This window comes from Marmota monax, unplaced genomic scaffold (assembly GCF_021218885.2).
Source record: "Marmota monax isolate L192 unplaced genomic scaffold, Marmota_monax_Labrador192_F-V1.1 WCK01_AAM20220418_F8-fsc00055, whole genome shotgun sequence".
NCBI classification, from domain to species: domain Eukaryota; kingdom Metazoa; phylum Chordata; class Mammalia; order Rodentia; family Sciuridae; genus Marmota; species Marmota monax.
Window position 1 is genome coordinate 8923664 of NW_026695205.1, and position 18466 is coordinate 8942129.

At 38.1% G+C, this 18466-nt stretch overlaps 1 protein-coding gene across 5 annotated transcripts in view; it reads left to right on the forward strand.

Annotated features, from left to right (window-relative positions):
- The window catches only part of Nme7 (NME/NM23 family member 7), a 190074-nt gene that overhangs the window by 130213 nt on the left and 41395 nt on the right, over positions 1–18466 (forward strand). The gene's annotated exons all lie outside the window — the stretch shown is intronic.

Below are 18466 nucleotides of genomic sequence, written 5' to 3' on the forward strand. Positions count from 1 at the left end.
TCTTAAAATAGTGACTTGGCAATAATAAGATTTTACTCAGCTCCTTCAATGTTAATTTTGTAGGTTTTTTTTTTAACTTATTTTTTAAAAATCCCATATTCCACTCTGCTGTAACCAGCAGGTGTTACTTCTTGTTAGTTCTACTTTGGAGATTCAGAAGTGGGTGGCATTAGTTGATTAGAATCCGAAAACAGATGGTCTATTAAAACATGTTTTTGAAAACCTTACTGGATTGAAATTCAACTACTATATTTTTCAAACCAGTAAGTCTTGAGTGTCTTTCTGTTACTTTCTCCTGTAAGTGTGATCCAGGCATATAGAGGTTACATTTAGAAACTATCTTGGATTACTCTGAGTTTTGATCATCAAGTCTTCCATTTAAATAATGTAATTGGCTGCTAGGAAATGTGACATTTTGCTAAGGTGTCACACTTAATACTGCAAAACATGCAAATGAAATGTTAGTTTAATCATTAAATACCATAGTATCTCTAGTTTCAGAATCACAGAAATGGTTAGGAAAGAATTGATCTTCCTTTTCTTCAATCGGATTTCACCTTTGTTGTTTAAGTATAACAACGTATGTAAACTTTCACTGAGAAAGTTTCCTTTTTTATCCTTTCTTACTGCTTTTTACTCTTAGAAACGTATCTCAAGGTTTCTAAAAGTCTCTTACATGTTGCAGAGGTAATATGCACAGTAGACCAGGTCCAAAACGGTTATTTTCATGTTTCTGATTTATTCATTCATTTAGCCAGCCAGCCCACCCACTAGCTCACCAACCACTAACCAACCAACCATTTACCGACCTTCAGAATGCCTGGTATTCTTAGGTACTATCAATGAAAAGATGAACAATCCATTTTTCCCTGAGCCAGAGGAATTTATGTTCCAAAAGGAAAGAATTGTGTAGTCCTTAATTGTAATAAAGTCTTATAATTGCTGTGATATATATGTGTATTAAAAGGGAAAAAAATAGGATCAGATAAGTCTGAGAAATGCTCGGGCACGTGCAGTTATGTATGACTCTTTACTGCAAGAATCTAGAGCATTTTTAATGCTGACATGCATTGTAAATCTCCACAAAGGTCCTCTGGTATGAGATATTTTCCAATTTCTTGCCAAATAGTAAAGATGACAACCAGGATAAGAGGAAATTCCTAACCATAATTTTTGCTAAGCTGCCTGCAGAGACCTTGAAGAGATCATAAAGAACGTTGAAACATAGCTTTTACTTTTTAGGGAAAAGAGAAAGATAAGTAGGGCTACGTAAATCTATACTTCAACATTTTAACTTCTTTGCTTCCGCATCTTTGTGTCCATACCCTCCCTCCCCCTGCAGAGGGTGTTCCACTGATGCAGGGATTTCTCTGCTTTCCTGCCTTGGATTTTCTCATCAGTGTTAGAGACTTACTCATCCTGGTACACTAAAACTCATAAATACTTGAGTTTTTAGGCCTAGTCTCTAACTATAAAATGAAAAGTATTGTCTATAGTTAAAGGAATTTAGAAAAATATTTTTTTTTCTTCTCCCTTCTGCTGCTGAGAAAATGGAAGTCCAGTCAATTTTGATTTGCTTCCCTTTAAAGGAAATCCTGAAACTTATCCCAGAGCAGATATTCTTATGCTGGTGTCTATAGACTATTAAGGTTTGGACAATAGGACTTAGAGAGTCTGTGAACTTGGGTGAAAAGAGGATCCTGTATTTGTTTTACTAAAATCAACCAAAGATCAGAATTCCCATGAATATAAGCAGCAAACCACTGTAGTAGCTATACCTTTACTTTGCAACCAGTGGAAATTGCATACATTTTCATATTGCATCACAGTGTTATCTCACTCATGGCTATTTTTAAATTATAGGAGTCATTAGATCAGCTACTAGACCTTATTAAACAATTATTGATTTAATTTCCTTTGCAGATCTATGTATTTTAAGCATTTAAAAACATTGCCCTGAGTAAGGTTCATGGGTGTTAGAGTCTGTAAACAAGTCAGGATGGCTCCTGGCATTTTGCCAGAGAAATGTTAGAGTCTGTAAACAAGTCTGGATGGTGCGCCTGGCAAAATGCCAGGAGCCATCCTGACTTGTTTACAGACTCTAACACATGGGCTTCATCAGACTGCCAAAAGAGCCTTGGGACAAGACAAAGTTAAGAACCCTTGTCCTGGAGAAAGACAACTGGAGGTCAAGTAAGGAACCTGTAGTTAGATGATGTCATAGTAGCCCAGGGCAGCTTTTTCCTTTTTAGTCCTCTCCTAGCATTAATCTCCCGTACCATCTCTTTCCAAGCCTCTGAGAAACCCCTCCTAAGAATTGTAGCCCATTTTTCTAAGTCATTCTTCTAATATTTGCTTCAGTATTTTGTGGGAACCAGTTACATCCTAAGAACTATTCTAGATACAGTGGTGAACAGAACAAACAGTAAACCTTGCCCTCATGGGAGTAACATTCTATTAGAGGGAAATAGACCATGAACAAAATGAAAAAGTAAAATAAGCAGTGTGTCTAATGATGGTATGTGCTGTGGGGAAAACAAAGCTGGAGAGGCAAATCAAGTTTTGCAGGAAGAGGAGGGATTTCAGTTGTAAATAGAATGAACCTGGAAGACTGCACTGAAAGGTCACACTGACACAGACTTGAAGGTGAGGATGAGTTGCTCAGAGCAGTCCAGGTAGAGAGAGCAGCAGGTGTCACAGTTGGAATGCACCAGGTGACTAAGAAGCCGGAGTTGCTGGAGTGGATGTGAGCAGAGCAGCCTGAGGAAGGAAGACCAGGTAGTGCATCCTACGCTACTGAGAGGACTTTGGCTCTTACTCTGAATGAGATGGAGGCCATGTGGAGTTCAGCAGAGGACCAACATTATCCAAAAGGTTTAACAGTCTCTCTGGCTTCTCTTTGGAGAAATGAAGCAGACGTAGAGCAGGAGCAGGTAAGTAATGAGTGCCAGTGTTGACATGTGCCTCCCAGTGTGGCTCTAGAACCAGGCTGCTGGAGATTCTTCATCTGTTTCCTCACCAATAAAATGGGGAAAAGGTAAGCCTGATGAGAGGATTAAAGCAGCTTGTAGGGTCACTGTTCACTAGCTGTTAATCTTCCTTGCTTTCTTCAGAATGCCTTGGAGATGCAAGCTGTGAGGTACCGCATAGCTCTTTGGTAGCTGGTATGCGGAAGACTGAATGAATTTTGGGGAACCTTATTCCTACATGTTGCTTTCAGGAGAGAAGTTGAGTAAACTAGGAATCATTCAGTGTTTGAATCACTCAGTGTTCCCTTTGGAGCCTTGCTGTCTCCATGCGTGTATGTGTTGGTGGTATTGAGGCTAAAATCACATGAGGTTAGGGGAAACTATTGACACTGATTCTGATGATAGGAAGTTGGGAATTAATAACTGAATGAAAGAACTGAAAATGTGCTTATAATAATTATTGTTTTTTAAGTGAACTGTATTGTTTGTCTAGTTACTCTAAAAAACAATAACATGCACACCATTATGATAAATTAACTATTAGTGTGATAGTAAATAATAAATTTATTTTCATAGTTTTCCTACTTTGGTCATATAGAGTAATTTTATAGTTGTTCATAAAATTAGATGGCAACTGCTTTGTGAGATCCTGGCCATGCTTGTTTTGCAAACTTTAAGAAAGAAAATAAATTTTCATCATCTATAAAGGTGGCAAACTTGTTCAAGGAACTCTCATGTCAAATTTACGAGCTTCAATAAATATAGAATTCGAAATTGAATAAAAATTGAGATCTAACAGTAGTCAAGCCATTGCTGGAAATCTGTAAGAAAGAAAAGAGAAGTGATGATGGTAAAATAAACCAAAGAGTGAGATGCATACTCCTTAAAGTGGGACACGGACTGTAAGCGTAATTTTCAAAGAAAGGAGCATTTACGTTTCCTTGGAGTAAGTGCAAAGGCTTCATGGAGAATTTGACCTCCGAAGGAGGTGAACCTTGAAGAATGGATAGAATTTCTATAACTGAAATGGGGATCTGCATTTTCAAGGTGAGGGATAATATAACATAGGCACAGGGTGGCAAGATGGAATAACTTAGTGTGAAGCATCAGGTGGAATATAACAGTAGATAATAAGGTTAGACAGCTTTTAGGATCAGAATGAATTCTAGGCAAACACGAAAAACCAGTGAAGGTTACTGAAAAAGCAGTACTGTTATATGACCAACGTAGAGTTATGCGGCAGTATATAAGACTAATTGAAAGTTTAGGAGGAGAGGTTGCTATTGAGGCCTTTTAGAAGTTTAAGACTGGTTGCAAAGGGAAAAACAAATTTTATAGGCTTTATTTAACCTCTCTTAAGCCTTACAGTTAGTATTTGCAATAAATGAAATGAAATGAAAACTCTTACATATGGTATGAAATCAGCAAGTACTGGGTAATTCTTAGCCATTCTGTTGATGGTGACATTATTCTCTCCAAATTTACAACCTCCGTTTTCCTTTCAAGACACTTTTCCTTCACCCACTTTTTAAACTGTGGTATTCCCTAAAATTCTATTTTCAACGGTTTTATTTTTTTCTATATGTCGTTCTTTGGTTATATCCATTTCTATAGCTGTAACAGCAACCAAAATGCTAATAACTCTTAAATCTGGGTTTCCAATTTGGAAATATCTCCTTACCACAAGACCCTTGTCACTGACTCCTGGCATCTCTACAGAACAACACTATAGACCTCTCAAATTCAGGCAGATCTCCTCTTTCCTTGCAACCTCCTTCTTACGTCCAAAACACCATCCAACGTCAGCTAAGCCAAGAGCCTAGAGAAGTCTGTCTGAACTCTTGCCTTTCCCCACCCTCCATTATAGCCAGTCAAGTCCTGCACGTTACCTTCTCAGACGCTCATAAATATTCCTTTCTGACCATCTCCAGAATCTGTATCTTAATAAGTTACATTTGTATGTCATAACCATGAAATTAGTCTCCTTACCTTCCTTCAGTAGTACCTCTTCTGATCTGGCAACCACACTGTTTCCTGAGTAATCATTCTGAAATGTAAATCTGATAAGTTATATCCCTAGTTCCAAGATCTACTTAGTAGTTAAAACTCCTTAGCAAAGGCAGACAAGGTTCTACATGACATTGCCCTTTCATATTATGTAGCAGTACAATATAATGGGGTCACTGTTTGAAAGTGAAGATTGAATTATCATTTAGGTATGGTGAGTCCAGATCAGGAGACGATTGCCATTGAAAAGATAATTATGGTTTTTGCTATGGTTTAAATATGGATAGTGTTCCCAGAAGTCACCAGGAGCGTCGTAGTGGGAGGTGTATGCACCTTTAAGAGGTGAGACCTCCTGGAAGTTCCCTAGATCATCTAGGGTATGATGGTGGGACCCAGGTCTCTGACTGTCTCTGCATCTTGGCTCATGGTGTGAGCAGTTTGCTCTGCTGCTCTGCCATGCTCTCCTTCCATCATGTGCCATCCTCACCAGAGGCCCAAGCCAGTGATGCTGCCAGCCTTGGACTTGAAATTCCATATCCATGAGACAAAATAAGATCTCTTACTCCACAAGTAGCCTGGGTCAGGAATTTTGTTGTAGTGGCATAAGTCTTGACTAATAGCATTCCTAAGAAGGGAGGGCATACCATGCTGTGCAGGGCCATGAGGGGAAGCTAGAGCAGAAAGCAGAGGAGTGGGGAGAAAATGTGGAAAAGAGCTTTTATTGTGGTCTCTGTGGGAAGGACCCCGTGAGCAGGGCAAGCAGGCTGAGGACTGGCTAGTTTGAAACTTCTCTACATGCTCTGGGTTGTAGGACCTGTACCGTGTTTCCAAGTACCTGACCCTGGGGTGATTAAGACAAAGTATATTGATAAAAAGGGGTGTGAGTCTTGATAGAGGAGGTAGCGGTGGGTGGGTTCTGGATTGAATGACAGCTTCACAGGTGAATCCTGTACTTCTCTAGGAACTGGCTGGCCTTGGGAGAGGCATGCTCCACAGGGTCAGTAAGGCTCCGGATGGCAAAGCTGTGGGAAATATGGTCCATGAGTTATTTCTTACAGATGATAAGAACTGTGAAGTGTAGAAAGGTGTTCAAGACCCTAGTGGGTTCTTCACCCAGCTGAGACCAAGCCCCACCTCTACCATATCAGTGGTTTTCCTCCTGGCCAAAACTTAATTTTTTTGTCTGTGAAATTGTAATAATGTATTCTGTGAGATGTTGTCATAAAGAACAAATAAGATTATGTAAACTCCCTGGTGAATATTTAATAAATATTAGCTAATATTATTATCATCACTGATATAATAGAGGTTAAGATGCTTAAAGTATGACCCTGGCCAAGTTTCAAGGGTGCAGTAGCATTATCTGTGAGAAATAAAGAATAGATATAATGTTGACACATGTAGCTTTAAGTGCTTGTAAGTATTATTTTTGTCATGTTCGATGTAGTTCAAAGTCAGCTTTATAATTACCTAGGAAAGTATCTTGTGAATTAATTCTTTCAGAGAGGTTTTTGAAAAAGTAAAGTAAGAAAATCTGTGTGTGAACTGCTGGCAAATATGCTCCAAATATATTCACTGATGGGTCAAATAATGGTACAGCAGCAGTAGTTACCCCTGATCAAACTTTTACATTTTTAGTACCCAATCAGCTCAAAAGGTAGAGCTTAATGCAGTTTTACAAGCTTTTGTGATGTTTAAAGATTCTGTATTTAATTTATTTTCTGATAGTCAGTATGTAGTTAATGCTATAGTATCTCTTGAAGATGCTGGTAGGATTTCCCCTTCTTTTACTGTTTTCTCTTTGCTTTCCACTATACAAAGTCTAATCTGGGACAGAAAAGATCCATTCTTTATAGGACATATCAGGGCACATACAGGATTGCCTGGAGCCCTTAGTTTGGGCAATGATTTAGCAGATAAAACTACACATGACATACATATTTTCTCTACACTAGAAGAAGCTATAAATTTTCATAAAAAGTTCCATGTCAATGCTAATACTTTACAAAAGCACTTTAAAATAACTAAGGAACAAGCTAGACAAATAATAAAACAATGTCAAAATTGTGTGACCTTTTTACCACAAGTTAATCTTGGAGTCAATCCTAGAGGATTGATACCTAACCATATTTGGCAGATGGACGTCACACACTTGCCAGAATTTGGAAAATTAAAATATTTGCATGTTACAGTTGATACTTCTTCTGGATTTTTGATGGGCTCCCTTCATGCCGGAGAAAAAACTAAAGATGTTATAGCTCATTGCTTACAAAATTTTGCCACTGTGGGTGTTCCAAAACAGTTAAAAACAGATAATGCCCCTGGTTATACTTCTACCTCTTTTAAACAATTTTGCTCAACATTTGGCATTACTCATATAACAGGAATCCCATACAATCCACAGGGACAAGGCATAGTTGAAAGAGCTCATCAAACTATTAAAATGTACTTATTAAAGCAAAAAGAAGGAATTGGGAAGGGGTATATATTCCCCAAAGATAAACTTAAAATAACCCTTTTTACTCTAAACTTTTTAAATTTGGATTCATCAGGACTTAGTGCTGCGGAAAGGCATATGTGTCCAAAAAATGTACATAAGCCCAAGGTACTTTGGAAGGATATTCTAACAGGACAATGGAAAGGTCCTGACCCAGTAATTGTCTGGAGTCGGGGGTCTGTTTGTGTGTTTCCACAGGGAGAACAGCAGCCGATTTGGATTCCAGAGAGATTAACCAAGGTCCTGACCCAGTGATTGTCTGGAGTCGGGGGTCTGTTTATGTGTTTCCACAGGGAGAACAGCAGCCGATTTGGATTCCAGAAAGATTAACTAAAGCGATTTCTACAGACCAAAAAGAAGATGATTTGGCTCAAATCCATAACAACTGATATCCAAAACTCCAGTTTGGCTATTCTTACATCTGCAACAGAACCAGGATTCTTTTTTCAATATCTATTTTATTATTGCCCTTTGCCATATCATGAAGTTCTATTTTGTTTTTTGAGCTCATACAGACCTAGGTTAATGTTTTGCTGATCAGTTCTATTTTTTGACTATAGAGTTTTTAAACATTGCAATGGAGATTTCACCTGTAAAAAGTTATAAGGCCTTCACTATAATGTTATGTGTTGTATGTATTATATTATGTGTGCACACTTGTGTTTTGTGTTATATGTTTGAATGTATGTATGTCCATATATCATATAAGATGAGCGCTCATGATAAAATGGATCCAAATATTTTTTTTTTCACCTGATTTATATGGTTTAATTTAAATTGGGTAAACAACTGTTGAGGATTGTTTTAATATGTAAACAAAAAAGAAGGTTAACAGATCTGTTTGTTTACTTTCACCTTTCCTTTTCATTATATTTAATAATTCTCTTAAAGGTAATGTAAATTGTTAAGAAAATTGTTTTCTTTTAGTGCCTTCTGTAATGTTACATAATTTTTTCTTTAGCCATTATTGCCAGAATTCCTATCTTCATCCCAGTGCCGGTGAAGACAATGTAAATTGTTAAGAAAATTGTTTTCTTTTAGTGTCTTCTGTAATGTTACATAATTTTTTCTTTAGCCATTATTGCCAGAATTCCTATCTTCATCCCAGTGCTGGTGAAGTCAAAGATAAAACCAATCTACAGCTTCTACAATAGCCATCACTGAACTGCTTGCAGAACTTGCATGGACACATTGTGAGCTCACCTGTATGCATTGTGAACTATCTGTTGGTACAGCGAATTGTGGTAGTGCTGGAGTATTTTTGCTGATGGTGTCACCGGTGGTACAATTTTTCAAAGGAGCCCTCAATTGGCTTAATGTCATGGCATTTTGCATCCTCCTCTACTAGTGATGGTCTAAAATTTGGGGGCCAACAGAGGTGAGGCAAAGAACCTCACCCCCCCACAGGTGCAAAGGCCTATCCACAAGTATGGCTGTATGCTGGACCGGTAGTCAGTGACGGGTATGATCCAATTGCAGTGGTACCAACCTAAGACAGGAGGCTGACGCCTAGAGGTCAGTTCATCCGATGACGGGTAAGGACCATATGTTGAATTGGACTGCCTAACAGGCACGGTCCCTAAGCCACATGCTTGTTGTTTAAACAGAGAGGGGGAGATGTTGAGAGCCACAGCCAAAGGGGCCCCAGCAAACTTCCAGCTGCCAGCAAACTTCCAGCTGCTGGCTGATGATTGGCTCACAGCGGCCCCAGCAACATCTAGCTGATTGGCTCCTCTGCCCCAGCAACATCTAGCTGATTGGCTCCTCTGCGGTGATGCTCATTGGGCTGTTTCCCTGCCCTTTCAGACCACGGAGCTGCTCATTGGGGGACTTTTTTGGCTCCGCCCACGTGACCCAGCCAATCGGCCTCAAGAGCAGGAGGATTGTGGGAGGTGGAGAGAAGCCGGTGGTGGGAGAGAGAGGCTTGTGGAAAGCCGGTGGGGGCAGTTGAGGCTCTGAGGGTTTTTTCTGAGAGGCTGTTTTGTTTGGCGTGTGTGGTTCTAAAAATAAAGTTAGTTTCTTTTGACAAGTGGCTCCTGATTGTGCCCAGCCAGACTGCGGCAGTGAACTTTGCAAGATATAAATGTGTAATTTTTTTTAGAGAGAGAGAGAGAATTTTTTAATATTTATTTTTCAGTTTTTGGCGGATACAACATCTTTGTTTGTATGTGGTGCTGAGGATCGAACCCAGGCCGCACGCATGCTAGGCAAGCGCGCTACCGCTTGAGCCACATCCCCAGCCCAAGTGTGTGATTTTTTAACAGTTTTATTGAGATATAGTTCACATTCCAGTACAATTCAACCATTTATTAAAAACATATCCACTCATTATTATATAGTAATCACAGACAATTTTAGAGTATTCTCATCACCTCAAACCCTATACCTTTAGTTATCATCTTCTTAATGCCACCCTATCTTCAGCCCTCGGCAACCATTAATCTACTTTCTTTCTCTGTAGATTCCACTCTTTTGGAAATTTCATATAAATGGAATCAGAATAGGTGATATTTTGTAACTGATTTCTTTCATACAGCATAATATTTCAAGGTTTATCCACATTTTAGCATATATATGGTATTAAATTTCTTTAATGGCTGAATAATATTCCATTTTATAGATATTCCACATTTTGTTTTCTCAAATGATGGACATTAGAATTGTTTTTGTCTTTTTTTATTATCATGAATGATGCTCCTGTGAATATTATGTACAAGTTTTTGTGGAACAAGTATTTTCAGTTCTCTTGGGTGAATTCTTAGAAGTGATATTCCTGGGTCATATGGTAACTCTGTGTAACTGTTTGAAGAGCTGCCAGACTGTTGTTTTACAAAGTGGTTATACCATTTTGCCATTAGCAGTGTTTGAGGATCCTAGTTTCTCTATAGCCTTATAAGTATTTGTCATTATCTGTCTTTTTGCTTTTAGCCATCCCAAATAGATCTAAAGAGATACTGTGGTTTTGATTTGCATTTCCTTGTTGAGTGATGATGTCAGACATCTTGTGCTTACTGTCCGTTTGTATGCATTTGTGTATCTTCCTTGGAAAAATATGTATTCAATCCCTTTGCCCAGCTTTTAATTGGGTCATTTGTCTTTTTTACTGCTGACTTATAAGAGCTCTTTAAATATTCTAAGTACAAGTCCCTTATCAGTTACATAATTTTCAAATACTTTTCCCATTCTGAGAATTGTCTTTTCACTTTCTTGTTGGTGTCCTTTGAAGTGCACACATTTTCAGTGTTGATGAAGTCTAATTTATCTATTTGTTGTTGCTGTTTGTGTTTTAATGTTATATTCTATAGAAATGTCACATCCATAGGAATCCTTTGCCAAATCTAAGTTCATGAACATTTTACTGATATGTTGTTTTCTAAGAGTTTTGTAGTTTTTGTTTTTACTTTTAGGTCTTTGATGCATTTGAATTAATTTTTGTATATGGCGTGAGGGAAGGACTAAACTTTTTTCTTAAGTATATGGCTCTCCATATGCTAAACAATGTCCTAACGTCATTTGTTGTAAATTTTTTTCTCTCCCCCATTGAATTGGCTTGGTAACATTGTGGAAAATTATTTGAAGCAGATATATAGGTCGTTATTGGACTGTCGATTCTATTCCATTGATCTATATGTCTGTCCTTGTGCCAGATGTTCATTCGACTTTAGGCATTTTATCACTTTTATCTTTCTTTTAAAAAATGTTGACATTCAAGAAGATAATTTTTTTCATTTTTAAGTAATATATAATTTTTTAGTTATGGTGAATCTAATTAGATCTCAGAAAATTGAGTCATCTAGAATTATTATATACTTAAATATGAGTATGAATTCTAGCTATTACATAAACCTGAACATTTTCTAAATATTAATAGTTTTATTTTGATAAATAAAATATTTTTCCAGAGTTCTTTTTTGATTCATAAAACAATTAAATGTACAGCACTTCATTTGGCCCTAATAATAGTTTGGCGAGCTATAGGTACTGTTATCTACCGATCTCACTCTTACTCCGAGTTACCTGGGAGGAAGCTGAAGTGTGAAAGCATGCAGGGACCTGTTCGGATCACTCGCTCAGCTTGCAGCAAGTCTGCACACGCTTCCTAACAAATAAGTCAGGTAGCTCTGTGGAGAGTAAGGAGGCAAAGGGGAGCCAGGGACAAGGAAGCTGGCTGCAGGCTGGCAGTGAGCGCTCTGCGGCCCACGGCCAGAAGCTGGAGCTGTGCTAGGAGTGAACCCTCTTCTCTGACAGCAAGAGAGGTTAAGTGTCACAGGAAGGCTGCAACATCAGCATGTCAGAGGCTCTAGGCTCAGTCTCCCCACCCCGATGGCAAAAATCATGGAGATGGCCTATAGTAGTATAGAGATGGAAGGAAGATATTTTAGAAACTTCTTGAGACCTTTGGAAATTACCACTTGTGAACAAGAAGGAGCCTGGCACTTTCCAAGCCTATCTGGACAGCGGTGCCAGGCTTGAGTCAGGATCAGTTGCTATTGGCATGACCAGGATGGAGCCAGGCTGTTCCCAGAATATTGCTCGGAAGACATCTTGTTTACATTTCTGTGGGACACTCCTGCCACTTGCCAGGCCAGGGGGAGGGACTTTGGGCCCTTAAATGCAGACCTGTGCCACCTTTTCACCTTATGTGTTATTTTTTGTTTAGTGACAAAACAACCATTACTTCAAATATAATGAAAACTTCAACTTACAGTACATATAATTTAGGAATTGACTATTCATATTATGAAGGAAGTCTGTAGTTTCCAAAACAAATTCCTTTCAGAAGTACTTTAAAAAGAAGCTTTCCCACAACTAAAATAAAACCTAACTTTAACACATTTAATGTAAAAAGTGAAATACGTATGTTGGGGAAAAGCCTGCCCTGGTTTGCAGAAGGTTACACCTCTCAGAATAAACCAGTGTGATCTCTTGAGGTTCCTCACTCCATGGTCTTTGGAAACTTCGGTACCTGATCATCATTGCTGTTTTTAAGTAACCATAACTAAGTTGTTCAGACTAAATAGTTTCTCTCAGCCCTGAGACCCCACCCAGAGCTCTAGGTATGTAAAATTTATAAAACTGTGGAGTATAAACTTATGCAGGAGAGGGTTGAGTATACTGTAATCCCTTTTTTATTATTTTCCATGTACTGTCTTTCCTTTAAGAGTCTACCAGCTGCCCCAAACTTGTGTCAGCCTTTGGCTTCCTTCAAATTCCTGTGCCCTTAATTATCTCTGCCTTTCATGTGGAAGTTGGCATATGCTCCTTCTGTAGTTATCTTTTATGTGTGTTCCACACCTTCTGGTCAAGAAACTATACCTGAGTTCTATCTTTTTTGTTTCTCCAGTATCAGAGTGTTTCTCAAACTTTACATGCATCAGAAACACCTTGGGATCTTGTTGAACTGAAGGTTGTGATTCCCTTGGACTAATGGGCCCTGAAACTCTGCATTCATGACAAACTCCCAGGTGATGTGAGGAAGTTGGTCCATAGGCTACCTTTTGAGTGACAAGTCTCTGGTAGCCTTTTAGCAAATTTCTGATAGTGATACTAGTTGTTGAAAAACTAATAAAAGATTTAAATTTTGTTAAATGCTTCATTTTTCTGTAATATGCAAACAGCACTAAAAAGTGAAGTTTAATTCAGTCTGTATGAATTATTGAAGGTTTTGGATATCCTTTTTTTTCTTGATACTTTTCATCTAATCAGTAGGAATGGATTTCATCTTATCCTTTTAATAGATGCCAGGCTGGATGAAATTATGTTTTAATAACTTCTATTTCTGACTTCATTAGATTCAGACTTAAAAGCAAACACCTTCAGAAGACATTTCCAGCAGCCTGAGTTCTCCAGTCTTCTTTTAACTTTGGCTTTTGTTCAGGACATCTAGCTCTGAGGAGCAGCAGCTTTCCCACTAAATCCCCGTGTCCACGAGGGTCACATTGCAGAGTCAAGGCTTAGGCATAAGTAGTTCTTCCTCCATCACTGCAGTTTCACTTTGAATAGTTTCATTACTCATGGTCAGCAGTGGTCCAAAAACATTAAATGAAAAATTCCATAAATAAGTAATATGCTTTAGGTAAATTTTATTGTAGTGGACTGTTATAATCATTCCTTTTTATTGTTACTAATCTCTTACTGTGCCATAGGTAGCTATGTAAAAATGTAGTCTACATAGGGCTTGGTACTATCCATCGTTTCAGGCATCCACTCGGGTCTTGGAACATATTTCTTACAGATAAGGGGAAACTGTGAGACTATGATATACCTTATATATGCCGATACACCTTATAAAAATCTTCCTAGTAGTTTAATAGACTTCGACTTAAATTATTTCATGGCCTCTTTGGAGTTTTCTCTGGGTAGCAAGGCTTGTGCTGGTTCCTAAGTGCATTAACATCTAAACGTGCTGCTTCCTGTGCAGAGAGCGCTGGAGAGCAGCAGCAGCTTGGTATGCCGTGGAGTGCGCTGCATCGTCTTTGTGTCTTGTCACATGTGAGACTTTGGGTTGTATAGGCAGTACATAAAGAGCTCACACATGAATTTATTTGAGAATGAATGGCTGTTAGCCAAAACAAGAATTTATCTTTCAAATTTTTTGCTCTCATGTGAAAAATCTCATTTGGTAAACATACTACACTCTTGAGGCAAGCCAACCAAAAAAGAATACAGGAAAAGGAAACTGGTTAACTTTCTCTGTTAGTCTCAGGAGTACTTGGGCTAATAAATTTTGATAGTCTTGGGCTGAGGTTGTGGCTCAATGGTAGCATGCTTGCCTAGCATGCATGACGCACTAGGCTCGATTCTCAGCACCACATATAAATAAAATCAACAACTAAAAAATACATATATATGTATGCATGTATGTATATATTATATATATATAAATAAAAATTTGATAATCTATTTATTTGTTGTATTCAAATCTCTTTATTGTGTTCTAAAAGTAGAATCCAGTATACAGATGATTATGTTTTAATAGCTAAATTACATAAGCCCGTGTTCCACTGAGCCCGTGTACCACAGCACTGACTTTAAAATAGGACTCGCTGTTACATAGCTTATTAAATACATAGTGAAAATGGTCATACAGTGGTTTAGTTAGCTTTATAAAAGTAACTATTTCAAAAATTGAAATACTGAATACATAAAATGGAAGTTTCGTGATTTTTAAACATTCACTGTATGTACCTGCAACCAGAAGTATTGGTAGTTACCTATTACTCCAATCGTTAAATAACTGTTAACATGAATGATTGTATCCATACAAGAGGATACATAAATTAAAATGATTATATCCATACAAGAGGATACATAAATTAAAATGAATGTGGAAATCAGGACAAAGAGTAAATGAGAATCCAAATGATAAAATGCACGCCACATTATGGTGGTGGGGGGGGGAGAGAGCAGAACATGATTCAGTTTTTAGACTTCCATGCAATCAGATGATAAGACTGATGGTGTCCACGAGGTAAACAAATGAGTAGCTTACAAAAAGCCCCATTTTTCCTTATACCTGAGAGAAAATTCCTTCATGGATCTCTTAAGAACACACTAAAGTGACTTAGCATGTACTGTCCTGAGTAATGACTAGTTTCTTAGACTGTTCCTTATAAGAAGCCAATGGTGTCACCCCAGTGTGTTGGCAATTGTAGGAAAAGTCAAAATGATCCGACCCCATGGTTTTTGCAGTATAGGAATAGAGTTCTAAAAGAAATGGTGTGTTTGTTTTATTTCCTTTAATAAATCTTCTAAACATAATTTTTCTCTAAATCAAGGTTTTGATTAGTGTTAAATGGCAGTGAGTTCAAGGTTAAATGCCCTGGAAAGTAGCTGCAGTGTGGTTATTGTGTGTCTCCATACAAGCACAGAGAGGCACCTGCTAGCCAAGCCACATGTGCTTCTTTCTCTCTCTCATGTTGGTATTGAGGATTGAACTCAGGGTGCTTAATCATTGAACCATATCCCTAGCCCTTTTAATTTTTTCTTTTGAGACAGTATCTGGCAAAGTTGCTTAGGGCCTCACTGAGTTGCTAAGGCTGGCTTTGAACTTGCAATCCTCCTACCTCATCCTCCCAAGTTGCTGGATTACAGGCATTCAACACTCTGCCCAGCTCCAGGTGTGCTTCTTGTGGAGACCAAGTATAGTATGAACATTCAGTTGAAAGGACAGACCTCTCACTGAAGTGAAAAAGAAACAGGTATGATCAGATGTTTATTTCTGCCATAAGATAAAATACACACATTCAAACAAAGCAAAACAAAAATAGTAAAATACTTATAGAACTCGTGTCCTATAGGTTATTTTCTTATGTATTTTCCAACATGTACTTGTTACAAAATGTACCTTTGGGCATTAAAAATGAATTAATTTATTATATAGGATATAGCATCAAAATTTTTTAAATAAATAAAAAATAATGTAGGTTACTAGGAAGCTTGTGCCCAGACAGAGCTGCAACATGGTGTCTAGAGCCTGTGGCACTGTTTTGTTATTTGCATGAGTCTCAGGTTCACCCTACCAGGTGAAGTACCATCTAAAAGCAGCAGTTAGAGAAGTGGTTACAGTTCTTTCCTCATGCAGGAGAAATCTTCTGATTTTATTGAGATTCCCCCATGTAAATTCTGGTCATGGTCCTGTGCTGCCTAGAGTTCATCTTTACCCTTTTTGCAATTCAGTTTGTCAGTGTATTTGGTACATTTTAACCTTTTGTATAGTTTAGAAATATGTATATTTCATAAATCATGATGCGTAGTTTCTGATTTCTTTAGAAAATGAAATGCCTAGAGAAGATTTAGTCCAATGCAGGCATCATATATTAAGAACCTCCTTGTGTGAGATGCCCTGATGCTGTAAGAGATGCTAAAATAAATACAGCACATCCCTGTTTCCAGTGGATTGATCAGCTCTCAGAAGAGATTCCCAGGTTTTTACATGCTTATCCAATGTTAATTGAGCACCTGTCACATACTGGGCCATGTTCTCAGTATTCCAGATACAGCAGAGAATAAGACAGATATTATCCATGCTCTCACACAAACTGACAAAACAGTTGCAGTTACCACAAAAGCCACCGTACTTAATAGGCCCCTTGTAGCACAGAGCTGTTAACTGCAGCTGGGGCTGGAGACGTGCTTCATGGAGGTCATTTCTGAGTGCTTGGAGTTTTACTGATCAGAGAAGAGGGGGAAAACATGCAGGAAGGAATCACATGAACACAGTATGGTGAAATGTATCACTAAGCCTCTCCACCTCCTAGAGTTTGACAAGGATTTCAGGTATCAAAAGAATTTAAAGGTCTCAGTGCAAGTCATTTTTCTTTTATGTTCATTAGATTTTTTTCACTTCTAATTTTAAAGCATAAATCGCATAGAAATGCATGAGGAAATAAAAGTAAAAGGCAGGATTGAGAAGTTCCTTATTTATCATGCTTTGCCTGTTTAGATGTTGGAAAGGGGAGCCATCAGCAGTGTTTGAGTCAGGGAGAAGCTGTATCAGTCTGACTCCCCTCTCATCTTGTTGAACTGAAGCAGTAGCTGGGAAGAGGGGAGAGATGTTGGCAGACCAAGAGGACCCTGTGAAACCCGGGGTGGGTACCTGGAGGTGCTGCCTGCTGCTCCTGCACACTTGGCATCTATCTCTGGGACAGCTCTGGTTGCACTGCAAGGGCTTTGGGGGAGTGTGTTGCGGCTGGTGGCACCAGCTTGCAGGGCGCAGTGGTTAGTATTACGTCCCTACATGTTCTGCTGTGGTGGGAGTAATTGTACTGGGAAAACGGGAAAACAATACAAATCCAATCCTTACTGTTGTATTTTTACAGTTTGTTGTTAAACAATCATCATACACACTGGCTATTTGTTTACCTGACTTCTTGTAAGAGTGTGACCTCTTTGAATAAAATTACCATCTTATTAGTTTTCATTTCCTTATCTCTAGGACCAGTATCTCATATATTTAAGTATCAATAAATAACTACTGAATACATGGAGGGACAGATTAACAAATGAGCTAAATTAGGTGATGACCTAGTACTCCCAATTAGGTGTAGGTATTGAATGAAGCCATTGGAAATAGTCCTGTGTTATCTAGCCTGAACATTTGAATGATAGTCACGCCATTAGGAATCGAAGAAGAAAAATGGAACTGGTGGGTAATTGGGAGGGAGGAATGGTAGGGAAGGTAATTGGTTTGATGTAGGACATGTTGTGCTTGAGGTGCTAACAGAAGAACAAAACTGTGGTTTGCCAGATTTGTTCCAATTATTATCAAGCGACAGTTTTGAAATTACTTTTCCTGTGGTTTTCCAGAATACTCACCTATAGAGACTAGTTGGAGTTCAAACTTATCATTTATTTTTTAAAAGATTGTTTCATTCCAGTAGTATAACGAAAGTAGAATTTTTATAATGCATTCTGAACACTGCTTTGTCAGGGAGAAGCAAAGATCAGATAATCTAGAAGACAATGAGGAAATGGAATGTTTTTTTAACAGTGTGAATTTGATATTTCAAGATCATACTCACAGTTTACAATTCTGTCTGTTAGGAAGAGAGAATGAATGTGGGAGGAGCATAAATTTACCTTTAGAATGTAATGCCTGAAAAATTTTTTTTTCTTTTTAAAATGGCTATTATAGGGGCCGGGGTTGTGGCTCAACGGTAGAGCACTCGCCTAGCATGTGCAAGGCCCTGAGTTCAATCCTCAGGACCACATAAAAATAAATAAATAAAATAAAGGTATTGTATTCATCTACAACTAAAAAATAAATATCAAAAAAATAGTTATTATAATTAATGACCAAAAGAAAAATGTCTTTCTGCATTAAAGACTTAGGCAAGAAAAACAAGCTACTTACTTCCTGAAGGCAACAACTTTAAGTAATGTGATACTCTGATGTATTTAATACTCTCATTAATAGAATAATTCAGTGTATTCTGTATACAAATAAATGAGGTGGATAGATAGATAGGATGCCAAGGAAATATGCTTGATA